Here is a 14,547-nt window from a genome sequence, read left to right as displayed (position 1 = left end):
AATCTTCTAGAGAACAAACAGTATAATTTCAGTCAACATTGTCTCCTGTGTGTACCTGTGTGTACATCTCTTCCCCATGATTTATACTCTGCTCTACTTCCAGAGAAAAATCTTCTTGACCTCAGACAATATATGATTCTTAAATCCTCACTATTGAGGTGCTATCTACAGATCATATCTGCACAATGACCCTAGTGTTCAAATGCCCCCCCCAGGTATTGAAGAGAATTTTATTCAACATACAGAATTATAATATATCCCTTTACCTAATCAATCAGCAATATATAGAGAGGAGACTGCAACATATTCTTCTTGATGCCATAGAAGTTAAAGTATCTAATATACAATGACACAGAGTAAATGTTTCCATTCCAAAAGGGAGGAATAGCTGCATAAAGAGAAAGAATGGAAACACAACAATATTAAAACCCAGTTGGGCAAATATTTTCTGTAGTTTCACATCCAGAATTTGGGGAACCTGGTGGGAAGATATGATCTCCAAAGGGCTTGCGCAGCTTCACTCATTTGGCCTTTATAGCTGCAACCCACGTGACCTCTCTTTCATCTTGGCTTTCTCTATAGCCAGCAAATTTCCCTGGTACTCAGTACACATTTTTTTATTGGCATCTTTTACCCAGAGAGCTCTCCGTTTTAGCTTGAGTTTCAACTTTACAGCTTCACATGTTGCCCTTTCAGAGGCATCCTGCAGGGATTTTCACCCACTATACATTTACTGGCCTCACAGTCTTTTCTTTGAAATTTCAGTGGAAGCCTCCATGATACATTTAGTCCAACATCCTGCATTCCTACAGAACCAGCATTTATGTGGACAATATCAAGGTTTACCCCCAGCTGGAATAGTAGCTGGGCCCCTTAGGAGGATGGCTGCAGTGACCTCTGTGTCTGTGCAGCTGAGCATGGTAAAACAACTTCCTAGTCCCCAATGGAGAGCATGGTGCCCCTAAGATCTCTTGGGTCTATAATGGGTGTGGTCTTGCTGAATCTTGAGATGCTCTCAAGGCAACATCCTCATTGTTTTCATGCAAAGTACTTAACTTCTCTGTAGTGATTGTAATATCTTTAATGACCACAACTTCTTTAGCCCCAATTTTATTTACATCTTCTTTTTTTTTTTTCCAAATAACAAGTCTGTAAAAATTTTCCTTCTCTATTTCTATTCCTGATTCTCTTAGTGAAACTGGCTAAAAGCTGCCAGCAATGTCCATGCCATGGCCTGAATGCTGTGCTGCATTGAAATATCTTCCATTTGTTAATTCAGCCTCAGAAAGTCTCAGCACATGGACAAAATACAGATACCTTCTTTGTCAGAATATAACATAAATGACTTCTAGTTCAATTTCCAATAGAGTCCTTGTTCTCTGAAATCTTTACCGTCCTCACTCTTGTCACCACCAGAATTGCCCACTAAACTTTACACACAACATTGCAAGTCTTCTCCAGTTTGCTTTTACAAACCATTCAGAACTTTTCCTGCAAACTAGTCCCAAAGGCTGCTGAACAACATGGTCAAGTTAGTCTCAGTAATGTAACTCTCGGTGCCAATTTCTGTGTTAGACAGTTTTTTGTTTTTTTTTTTTTTCATTGTGGGCAAAATAACTGTCAAGAAAATGTTAGAAGAGAAAAATATATTTTCAGTTTCAGAGGTTTAGTACATAGTGAGCTGATTTCATTACTGTCAGTCCAAACTGAGGAAGAACATAATGGTGAAAGGGTATGACAGAGAAGACTACTTAGTCTACGGCAGGTGGGAAATGGTGGGGAAAGGCATCAGGGAAAATGGACCCTTTCAGAGCAGTTCCCTGGTGAACTACCTCCTCTCCCCATGCCCCTCTGCCTATAGTTAAGACCCCATTAGTCCATTAAAATTAGGACTAAATGATTAGATTATAGCTCTATTAATTTGATCATTGTACCTCTGAATATTGCTGTGTTAATATAGGAACTTTGAGGGATATCCCATGTCTAAACCATAAAACATACTGAAAAATAAAATGGGATATTAAAAAAAACTTTAGATAAAATATGCATGATTAATAAATAATATATTTGACAATGCAAATTAAAACAAAAACCACAATATTTCACCCATCAATTGACTGAAGATTCTTAATATTTAAACTTGTCAAGAATGTGACCTTCTAGCTGTACATATTATTAAGGAGAATATAAAATTAATACAATTTTCCACAAAGCAGGATGGCCATAAATTTCAATAGCCCTAAACACTTTCCTACCTTTTGACCCAGTAATTAAGTATTTTAGAATTTAGAGAAATAGCCTCATTTAGACAAACATGTATGCATTCAGATTTTCATTTGATCTTTACTAAAAACAATCACAAATCATTTATAGTGACCTACATTTCTAGTAAAAAGAATCATTTAAGAACATATTTAAATGATGTATGATTATAGACATTACAAAATATATCTTCAAAAATATTTGATAAAATGGAGAAATGCCCAGAAAAAAAAATTGCTGTAGGATTCTTATTGCCTTTTGTCTTTCCCTGGGCTGTGGGTGATGGGTGCTGCAGAGTAACAGCTACAGCTACCTGTTCAGTGCCCAGATCCTATTCCCAGATCCTCCTACTCTCTTCTTCTAACAGAAACAACTCACTAAATGGAACTTGATAAAATAAGTTGCAGGGCTACATCTCAACTCCACATCAATCACTCAAATAAATAAATTACATAAGGAGGTCAGAAGATCTAAGTTAATCCATTGCACAGCCAGGAAATGCATATCAATTTTCCTGAAGAAGTCTATTGGAAGCAAAAAAGAAATAATCTAGGAATTATTCAAAGTTGCCTCAGTTATTACAATAGGAATGATGAAAAATGTGTAAGGGTTTCACCTCGGAATACATATCAGTGTGACCTGGTTCTTGCATTCATCCGTCTACTTCAGAAAATTTTGTTTGAAAACTCCTGCTCCACATCTTCTATTCAAAATAAAACTAATAGTTATTTTCCATCCAGTTCTTAATTTCTATTATTCTACAATTCTAATAAATGAATGACATATTTTTATATAAAATTGAGAAAAGTTAATATAAAGATTGAATAAATTATGCAGAATGACTTAGAACACTTAATAACTTTTCAAAAACATAATTTAAGTAGTATAATATATAAATATCATTGTTATATATAATATAATAAAATTTTACATAATAAAAATAGCAATTTAAACCATCTTCATTTTCTCACTATCAAATCAAATAATTTTCTTGTATTTTGTGATATTTAGTATAAAACATATCAATGTGCCACTAAGTTAAATATCAAAATCCTTATGCTTGGTTTACTTGTAAAGAATAAGTTAAAATATTACAGTGGTCTCCAATATTTAAATATTGAAAATGAGTTCAGAGAGACAACAATATTTATAGTTGTGAAACACTGATATAATCAGATGTTAAATTTTTGTTTTGTTTTACAAAGGACTGGGGATGTAACTCTGTGGTTGAGTGCTTGCCTAACGTGCACAAAGGCCTAGGTTTGACCCACAACATCAAAGAGAAAAAAAAAAATTTAAAAAGCAAAACAGCGACCTTTTTTCAGAAGTTCAGATTTTGATTGCATAGAAGTGTTTTATTTTCACAGTATAGCCAAACAAATAAATAAATACAAAGTGCTTTTATAACCTGAAGGCAAAGTCATTCTACCTAGTATGTAGGTCATCCGTTGTTTTCTGGTTCTGTTTTTTTCCAAACAAATACTTCTTTTCACTCATCATTGACCATTAACGCCCACTACCATTCTTTGAACACTATTTCTTAAATTGTTTTCCATCAGTGAAATCTTGAAATCGTACAATGCAGAGTTTAGACTAGGCTTCGGCTGAATAAAGGCAACTCTAATGACAAGCTCAAGGGGCTCCACAGAAAGGAGGGTGGCATCAGGGTGATGTGGTATCACACTCTTCTCAAGCACAGATGGAAAGGCAGCCCCTACTCCATGTGGCTGGAGAGGCTCCAAACTCTCTCCGTCATTAACATTTCCCTCATTAATCTGTTTTGATTTCTTCCCCACTTACTTGGCCTAATTTTTTTCCCCTTATTTTTAGAATGTCAGTGATTAAGTAAATAAAGACAGAATAACCTCTTTATATGACAGCTTGGTACAGCAGTAAGAATATATATAATTTCTGCAATCAAGTGCCTTTTTTGAGTTTTGGCTCAGCTGCTAAAATTTAACCTATGTGGACCTCACTTTTTCAAAATGTGGAAGAGGAAAAGAGTGAAGAAAAGAGGAAATATTAAGAATATTTTTACTTCTAGTTTAAAGTGTTATTTTAAGGATCAAATAATATCAATAATACATACGGTCATGCTCTACAAACCTGATGACATTGTACACAAATTTGACAGTTTTAAGTTACATGTTTTATTTGGTTAGAAAATAAAGGGCCTTCTACCATTTCACTACATGATTAATTGTGGAACATCACATCACATCTGAGAAAGGAATTCAAGGAAGGTAAATAGAATATATAAAAATGAAAAAAAAAAAAAAGGTAGGAGGAACATTTTACAGCCTGACCCATGAATCTTACTGGCAGGAGGTATAAAAGCCAAGGTACAGGAACTTGGAACTGGAATGCACATTTCAGAGCTGTTCTTGGGAACTACCTGTGTCTGGATCTCACCTGAACTAACACCTTTATTTGGCTGCTTCCCCTTTGCTGTCCTGCTCTCTATCTCTATCCCTCTGGTTTCTCTTGGAAGTGGGTCCTTAAGAAATCATTTACAACTCACTCAATCCTTGGCTTCCGAAACCCAACCAATTAATTTGTTTATTGATTCAGCAAACATTTATGAAGCACCTTAAGTTCCAGCAATGTTCTCTTCCAAAAGGCAGAACAGAACACATTTGCTCATTCTCTATGCAAGGCATATTTTTATTTAAAAAAAGTGAGAAAATAAATAAAAAAATAGTCTATAATACAGTTTTTAATTTTTTTCACAAATTTTCAAGAAGTGATTAAAAATGCTACAACTAAAAAAATTAACCAAAGTAATTTAGAGAAGAGATAGAGAAGGACAGGAAGTTCTATTTTAGATAGAGAGGGCTGAAGGGGCCTAAGAATCATTTTTTATATGTGAACAAAAAACATATTCTCCTGACTAGTATTTATTTGTTATTACATTTCAAAATTGAAATGCTGGGTTATAGCTCAGTGGGAGAGTGCTTGCCTAACATGCCAAAGGATCTGGGTTGCATGCCAGGACTATGGGAAAAAAAAAAAAATCGGTGGGGAGGGTCTGGAATATTGCTTAGTGATAGAGCATTTGCCTAGCATGCACAAAGCCCCGCTTGGGTTGTCTTCCTAGTATTGCAAGTAAATGAATAAATATTAATATTCATGTTGGTTCAAGCCAGTGTAAGAACTTACCATGTGCTGAGTACCCTGGCCCTTGGAAGACATTTTATCACAGAGTAAGCAAGGATAGAGAAGGGCACTGGGCTGATATTAGTAGAGGCCCTGCGTAGGGTGAGCAGGAACTGGTGCTTCTTTCTTCACTGCAGGACCATGGCAACACAGGCAGAGGCAGAGGACATGTGAGGATTCTGGGATATATTTCTGAAGGTTGATAAACAGAGGCCATTCATACCAAGTACAGACTCTAAGAAAGAAATTTATTGCATTGTTTTCTTTCTGTTCTTTTAGGGAAAATAATGTATTTTCATCTATTCATATGCTCCATAATTAACAGAAATGGTTTTCTGCATACAATAGGTATTTCTTAAGTGATGGTTGATTTGTATGTGTGTGTGTGTGTGTGTGTGTGTGTGTGTGTGTGTGTTTGTGTGTGTGTGCAAGTTCAAAATTTGATTTTACACATAGACAAGTTAGTTATCATTCTGTCCTCCTGCTGAAAGTCATAATTAGATATTTTTCTTAACCCAATATTTACATGAATTATTGTATTTGGAACCAGATAAATGTAAAATTAATACATTTACTGAAATATACAGAAGGTATAGTACACAATAGCATTTATAAGTCGACTTTTTTGTACATTGATTTGGCCTTTTTACAACTCTTACTCAAACAAAGCAGTCTTCCTCTCTGAGGCATCTGTCTCTGCCTGCTATTGCAATAGGGTATTCTTAGAAAGAGCTAATATATAATGTATCCTAAGTCTCTTATGAATTTCAACCCTTGGAGAAAAATCAAAACGGAAATATAGCCCATAATTCATTCTATAAAGTTCAACTTACCCATAATCTTAATAAAATATCATCAAACTAAGCATCAAAAAAAAAAATCCCTTTTCGATAATCAAGTGCTGCCGACTTTGTTTCCTGGGAGGAAAGGCTAACTGGAATATTTTAAGCAAATCATGGATGCAAATGTGAAGCATTGCCTCAGAGCCTCTGTGCCTGATTTCAAGAACATGAGTTCACAGGGCTGCACCAGGACCTAGTCGAAGATAAATGAACCATTTGGACTTACTGTTGATCTGGATGGCAGCAGTTCAGTACAAGTTATTTCCATCTTGTGAGATTGCAATCCTCTTTCTCTGTTTCCGTGAAGAAAGGAAAAATAAATAAGCCCACCAATGTAATTTCTTTTTATATTGATCAGACTTTTGGCATTAAAAATGTCTGCCCTTTAACCTTATCTTTTTCAGAAACCTTTCAGTGACTCAGATGTGTTTGACATGAATATGTTCCCCAGAGACATTATAACCAATACTTTTTTTATTACTGACAATATAAAAAATGGACGTGTTTTAAGCTTTCTACAAATTACTATTTAAAAACACAAGACATGATTGATCACCAGATGGAGCAGTAAAAAATGAAAACTGGGAGATAAAGATGGAATACAAATATTTAATCATAAATGGGAAAACAATGAAAATCTGATCTGAGGATAACTACATTCTCCTTGCAGATAATAACCTTTCCTATGAGAATGAGTCACTTATGGAATCTAACGAAGGGATGTAAATCCAGTTGCATAGTAAATAAAAATTTTTGCTTATGACACAGTCACTATGACTGAAAACATGTTTTTAATTATTTTAATTTGGAAAAATCTCATATATTATAATTTTCCATCACACCATTTGAAAAACATCCCTTCACTTACCAAGTGAAAAAAAAAAAGTGATTTTCTTCTGTGACTTAAAGAAAATATGACAATATCATGAAACATATTGAAAGCTTTCTGACAAAGATATTTGGATCCATATAGTAGAGGCTATATGTCACATTTTCTTTATGAAAAACAGTGTATTTCTGGTAAGCCCCCAGAACACTGATGGAATGAAAATTTATTTGAAAATATTTAGCAGATAGCATTGTATTATTTTTTATGCAATTAAAGCTTTTTAAGTTGTGTGTGCATGCACATAAGATGTTATACTGTGTTTTAGTCAGTTTTTACCCTGCTGTGACCAAAATACCTTTTAAGAATAATTTTAGAGGCCGGGCATGGTGGCACACTGTAATCCCAGCAGCTTGCGGGGCTGAGGCAGAAGGATTGCGAGTTCAAAGCCAGCCTCAGCAAAGGCAAGACACTAAGTAACACAGCGAGATCTTGTCTCTAAATAAAAATACCAAATAGGCTGGAGATGTGGCTCAATGGTCAAGTGTCACTGAGTTCAATCCCTGGTTCAAAATAATAATAATAATAATAGTTGTTGTTGTTATTATTATTATTATTATTATTATTATTATTATTATTATTTTAGAGGAGGAAAAGTTTATTTTGAGTTTTAGAGGTCTCATTCCACGGACAGCTGGCTCCAATACTCAGGGATCAAGGGAAAGCAGAATATCATGGAAGAACAATGTGCTCACAAAGTGACAATGAGAAAGCAGACACACACATACTCACAAAGAGTGAGCATGAGTGAGCTCCACTTAGCAAGAACAAAATATATAGTTCAAAGGCACAATCCCCTTGGAACTCATCTCCTCCAGCCATAACCCACCTATCTATAGTTACCATTCAATTAATCCCTATTAGGGGATTAACAAACTGATTATGTTAAAGTGTAACCCCTCATTTCACCTCTAAACTTTCTTATGTTTCCTTTTGGGGAACACCTCACATCCAAACCAAAACGGACTGTAGCACATCATTTTATTAAACATTTACTCTTTTAAATATAATAATAAAATGGTAACATTGAGGCTCATTATACAATAATAAATAGGTAAGTATGGCAATTGAATTTTGTCACCATGCAAATTATAACCAAAAAAACTACTAAGTTAGAAGTTGCATTATAAATTTTTCAGCATCTAGCATGAGCATTGAAACTTAGTATTCAATTAAAGAAGATATGTTAAATTTATGAAATCAAATCATCTTCTGTCAACTAGTTGCCACACTAACTTCTCCTCCCCATTTCAGGGTACTCAGCAGAGATCATTGCCCATTCTAACATCCATTCCTATACTATCCACACATTCTGAGAGGCTTCCACCTCTGAAAGTTTAACATTTGGCATCTGCCTAAATACATTGCTGTAAATAAAAATATCCACTGTGAGATATGATTACCAATGAATATGTTATCATTTCATACTCACTGTGACTTTGACTTGCTTCTAAAATGCTTGAAAGTAGGCTTTTCCTACAATGTTATTTCCATTCTACAGTTGTGTACATTTAGTTTACACTCTCTGGTTCACTGACGAACAAGAGGCCCGGAGAATATGACAGTGATTTCTACCAAAGCACTTAATATGAGAGTCACAATATACTTTATAAGGATTCATATTTAAGGAGAATAAAAGGCTTGAATTTCAAGAATAAATGAAGTTGATACTGGTCTTGCTTCTCTTCCTTCCTGTAGTCTGTCAGTGCTGATCAGGATAACACATTCAAGAAAGTTCAACTGACAATACAGAAACATAGTGAATTCCACCCACTTGAAGAAGAATCTGAATTAAGCTAAGTAAGACAATTCTGCCTCTATCAGTCTGGGTTATTCCAATAAAAATATCTTCCAGGTCAATATAAAATATCTTCCCAGATACCACTTGTTTTATAAACATGTTTGGTTCTTTTATTCTTTCAGTTTCAAATTGTACAATCTTGGCCAAATTAACCACTGGTGCATGAAATTTATCAGCTTAGATCAAGTTAATAAACGACTTGAAAGCACACATTTTAGTCTGCCTCTGATATGTTTCCCCATAGCTCCTGTGATAATGCAGAAATATGCAGCATGATTAGATTATGAGGGCTATAACCTAATCCATCCATCCTAGTTGGAATGGACTAACTGGGTGGTAACTATAGGCAGATGGGGCATGGCTAGAGGAAATGGATCACTGGAGGAATACTCTGGAAGAGTTCATCTTCCCTGCATTCCCTCAGTCCCTCCTTCCTGGTCATCATGAGCAGAGGAGTACTGCTTTACCACACCCTTCCATCATTTTCTTCCTCTCGTTGGCCTCAGAGTAATGGAGTTGGCTGACCAAGGAATAAACCTCTGAAACCATGAGCCAAAATAAACATTTCCTCTTCTAAGTTGCTCTTGTCAGGTATTCAGTTTATTGTAAAGAAATGAGACTAACAGCAGCATGGAAATTCCAACAATTGTGGATATGTTTTCTTATCTAAAGCAAAGAAATGCCAACTCAGCAATGTTGAACTCAATATGAAATTTGCAGACCTCTCTTTTTGTTCAATTTCTCAGTTTCTTTTTGTTCAGTTTTACTTATTCTAACTAATGAGTTAGTATTCATCTCCTAGTGTCCCCACTCTGTTTGGAACATCTAAATTATAGCTCAGTGCTTTGGAATTCAGACCATTCAATAGGTCTAGGTTATTTGCTCAACAATTCAGTTCATTCATAGAGAATGCTTAGCAGATTATACAGTAATCCATAGCAATCTTTCCTTAGAGATTTTGCATGCCACTTCAAGGTAATATCAATCTGAGAAAGTAATATTTTCCTAGGGGAGACCATTTGCTCTATTAAAGTTTAGCTTCTTAGACCTAATATTCCATCAGTTCTTGCTAGACCTATTAGCTTTCTGGGAACAAACTGGAAAAGGAATAAAATATAGAAAACATAAGCTGTATCAAATCAACCAACTGCTACCTAGGTGGTAGCTTAACAGAAGCCTAGGGTCTGACCTATTCCTTACTATTAACCTGAAGTTAGTATCAAGGGCTACATACATGAGTAGAAACTAAATTAATAAAAATGATACTACTCAAGTGGGAAAATCAAGTATTGGATAGATACAATATTAAATTTACTAAATATTTATTATGCAAACTGAATAAGTTTATATACCTTGTTTCCTGGGTAGTTATCTTTTAAAGGATCATACCAGAGAAAAAAGAGCTTTGCATAATTAGAACAGTTTAATTTTGAAAGGTTTAATAACATTTGATAAACTTAAGAATATTAAGTGGAATTACACATGGCAAGTGGTTAAGACTTGGAACAATTAGAAGTGTTCATCAAATGTTCATTTTCATCATTCTTATTATTTTGTGTAGGTTAATTTTCCTGTATTGCCCTGAAGGGTGAAAATCAATGTCTCCCTGCGCAGTTTGAAATAGCAACTCAATATACTATAATCCCCACCTCAGTAAAAACAGAAGCAAAATCATTTGTCCTCACTGATTCTAGATGATCACATAATCTAGATGTTATGTTGCTACCTTTATCTTACAACATTGGCCAATGAAAACAAAAATTGTGACTCAAACCTAGAATCCTTATGCAGCAATCTAGGCAGCAGCAATTCTGAACTATGCCCCTCACATGGATCTATTGCTCCTGTGTCTTATCATGCCTGACATGTTTCAGTTCCTCCATCTAAAGTTTTCAATTCTGCATATTATACTTTTGACATGAGTTACTTGCATCAGCTAGGTTATGTGACATGCTACCTTAGAGAAAGTGCTGATGAATAAAGAGTGTTTGCTATCTTTCCTTAAGAGAGAGCATATTTGCATCTTAATAGTGTTCTGCTGGTTGACTTGAGTCACTCTTCAGGGTGAGTCAAAATCCAGGCTCCTACATTCCCACTCAGACTTGTGACTCATCCTTTCCCAAAGGATGTCTTCTGGTGAGTGCATTTGTGTTCCCCAGGTTGCTCTTCTCTTTGTGGGCTCCTTAGTGAAACATTAACTACCCCAGCATAATGCCACCTTAAGAATGTGCCTTCTAGTAGTCTGGCTGTATAAGGATCACTGGGGATCCAGGAAGTAGAAGAAGGAGAAGCAAGATTCCAGTCAAAGGCTGAGCTGTGTCTTGTAATCCTAGTTTTATTGGTTCTTAAAAATTAATATTTTTGATCCCCATCCAATTCCTCTACGTATGGTTCAATTACTTCTGGATATGGAGAGGAAAAGGTTCAGATGATCACCCAAAAGATGAATAGAAATTTCCTAAACCTCACAGTGAAGAACCTATTCCTTTGAGTTTATGAGATATCATGCTGTGGTTCTCGAGGCAAATAAAAATCTAAGAAAGAAAGTCAACAAACCTGAATGCAGAATGAGGACCACGTGACAGGAAAGCTGGTGATGATTCAGAGATGCAGTCATTAGTAAATTCTGGCAGGAAAACTGTATAGCAAGTGGAGCATCCACTGCCTTTTTAATAATACCTGCTGAGCTTCCAACTCCCAAAGTGAAAAGCAGATGTACTTGGTAGATTCATTTGTCAGGGTTTTAGTCAGCTCTTCATTACTCTGAATAAAAGACCTGACAAGAACAATTAAAGGAGGAAAAGTTTATTTGGCTCACAGTTTCAGAGGTCTTAGTCCATAGTTGGCAGACTCCATTGCTCTGGGCCCAAGTTGAAGCAGAACATCAGGGTGGAAGGGTGTAGCCTAGGAATGCCGCTCTGGACAAGAAAGCTTGAGACAAAGAGAGCTCCACTCAACAGGGACAAAATATAAACCCCCAAGGCACATCTCTAATGACCTATCTCCTTCAGCTACACACTACCTGACTATGGTTACCACCCAATTAATCCCTACCAGGGGATAAATGCACTGATTAGGATAAGACTCTCATAACCCAATCATTTTACCTCTGAACTTTCTTGCATTGTTTCCCACACAATCATTTGGGAGCACCTCTCATCTAAATCATAGTAGTCAGCCACCAGTAAGTCCAGATTTGAAAACAAGGCTGGTACTTCTCACTCTTTCTTCTTTTTACACTGTTATCGTATGAGCCTAAGCTGAAAATGTGGGAGTTGAACATAATATTGAGAGCCCTCTCTTGTTTCCTAAAAATGTTTCCATTTTTACTTTTTTGAATGATGCTGCTTTATCATGAAAATCATCACTGAAAATAATTGCTTCATGAATACCCTATGAATTAATTGAAATAGAGAGTCAAATGCTATTTTTAAAAAAGAAATCTCATGCTCAAGTATAAGGAAACCACTTTTTTTTCTAAAGCATGAAATATTTCACTTGATTCACAATAAGCTGCATTTTTCCTGCCTGACAGAGAAATGTGCTAAGGCCTAACAATGACAAGTAGATGTGCCCAGGGAAAAAGCAGATGCATTTTGTAATAACGAGGGATGATGATGATAATGATGATGATGATGATGATTTTAATATTCTTTTTGTTTGTATGTTTTGAGATGGGTTTACTATGTTTCCCAGGCTGACCCCATACTGTTGGGCTCTAGCAATCCTTAGTCTCCAAAGTAGCTGGAACTAGAGGTATTTTAGTATTTCTTAAAGTTATAAAACAGTTCCTTAAAGATTAACATATGCATTTAAAACTAGGATCTCTTAGAATAGGATCTCTTAGAGCCCCATCATACTTGTGCAAATCAATTAGTAAATTTTCACTTTTGCCATATTAATAAGGTAAAAGAATCAGTAAAGTTTTAGTTTGTGTTTTTGCAATTAGGAATGAGGTTCACTATTTTGTTAAAGCTTGAAGCAATTTCTTTTTCTATTCCATGAACAGTCTATTCATTGTTTTACTTGGTTTTCTATGACTGTGTATTCCTTTAGCTATTTGTACAAACTCATTATGTATCAGGAATATTAGTGATTTATGTTATAATTAATGGATTTTTTAGATCATTATTATTATTTTGACTTTGCTTATTATGATGTTTTTGTGTATAGAATTTTTTTTTATTTTCATGGGATTAAATTTAATGATTTTTCTAAAAATTATGTCTACTAGAATTTGAAATACTATAAGAAAAATCTTCTCCATTCTAACATGACAAAATAATTCTGTTTTCTGCAAGTATATTTATGTCTTGATTTTTATATATTCAAACGCTGTGGCTAGTTGGGATAGATCCCAATTTGTGATGTGATGTATGAATTCTTTCTAATGTTTTTATCTGACCATTATCTTACTTATTCCTGCATCATTACCTAATCATTTATAAACTGAGACTGTTCCTGGATTTTCTTTTTTGCTCTCCAAAGGACTGTCTTTTCCCCCATGTGTTGGGTGTATGGGAGACCTTGCCTTTTGGTTTTATTTCCCCCATTGGATTTCTCCCTGCTGAAGTTAAGTTTCCCTCTTGCAAGAAGAACATCACTTAATCCCTTACTCCTCCCCCTCCTCTCTGAAGGGCACCAAGCCTAAGGGCCCCAAAGTCAAAAAAGTTTTCTTGATCAACCCCCATGGGATACAGTGTCCCCTCACCCATTCCTGCCAATCAGCACCCGCCATGTCACCTGTGCAATCCTTCTTAAGCTGAAGCTTGCAAGAGCTGTCTGCTCTCTTCCTCTCCTTTCTGCTGCTCTTTTCCTTTTCTTCCCCTTCTGGCAGCACCCCACCCCCAATAAAATCTCTGGGTTGAATTTCCATCTTGGGTGAGTCACTGGCCTTTCACCATGTACCAGCAGCAAAATGCTTTAATTATTGACAGATTTTAAGATCTTAAAGAGCTAGTTTTTTTTTTTTCTATGCTTTCTTTTTAATTTTCTTGCTATTCTTTCTTATTTATTTTTTCTTTGGAATTTTGATTGATTCACCTTGTCCGGTCTCTTCTCCTCAAAAAAGACTTATTTGACTCATATTTAATATTCTCATACTTAACTCCTATTTAATATTCTTATATGTGACTACCTCAATAAAAAATGTTGGATTTTTCCTTTAAAAATCTTCTTACATTCCTCTCTGTGTCAATTATTGGCGTCACACCTTTGGATTCAACTTTACTATTTTATTGTAGCTTCTCCTTAGCTAGATCACAAAGTGGTTTTTAAAAAGTGATTCTCAAGCCAGGCTCGGTGGTGGCACATTCCTATAATCCCAGTGCTCTGGAGGCTGAGGCAGGAGGATTGCAAGTTTAAAGCCAGCCTATGCAAAAACAAGGTGTTGAGACACTCAGTGAGACCTTGTCTCTAAATAAAATAGAAAGTAGTGCTGAGATTGTGGCTTAGTGGTTGAGTGCCCCTTACTTAAATTCTCAGTAACCCCCCCCCCCCGGAAAAAAGTAGTCCTTAAATGTTTTTTTTTTTTTAAGTTATTTTCTTACAAAAAAAATTGTGTGTGTGTGCATGTATGTGTAAACCCACTGTCTTCATTC

General features: G+C 35.5%; 1 long non-coding RNA gene across 1 annotated transcript in view; it reads right to left on the bottom strand.

The window, feature by feature from the left end:
* Positions 1-14,547, bottom strand: part of LOC143399376 (uncharacterized) — a 139,683-nt gene that overhangs the window by 98,314 nt on the left and 26,822 nt on the right. The window contains exon 2 of the long non-coding RNA XR_013091405.2: positions 6,487-6,553. This is a non-coding gene — a long non-coding RNA (uncharacterized LOC143399376). The remainder of the gene's footprint in view (positions 1-6,486; positions 6,554-14,547) is intronic.

This window comes from Callospermophilus lateralis, chromosome 5 (genome assembly GCF_048772815.1).
Source record: "Callospermophilus lateralis isolate mCalLat2 chromosome 5, mCalLat2.hap1, whole genome shotgun sequence".
NCBI lineage: Eukaryota > Metazoa > Chordata > Mammalia > Rodentia > Sciuridae > Callospermophilus > Callospermophilus lateralis.
Note: the sequence above shows the minus strand (reverse complement) of the source record. Positions and strands in the feature narration are given on the sequence as shown.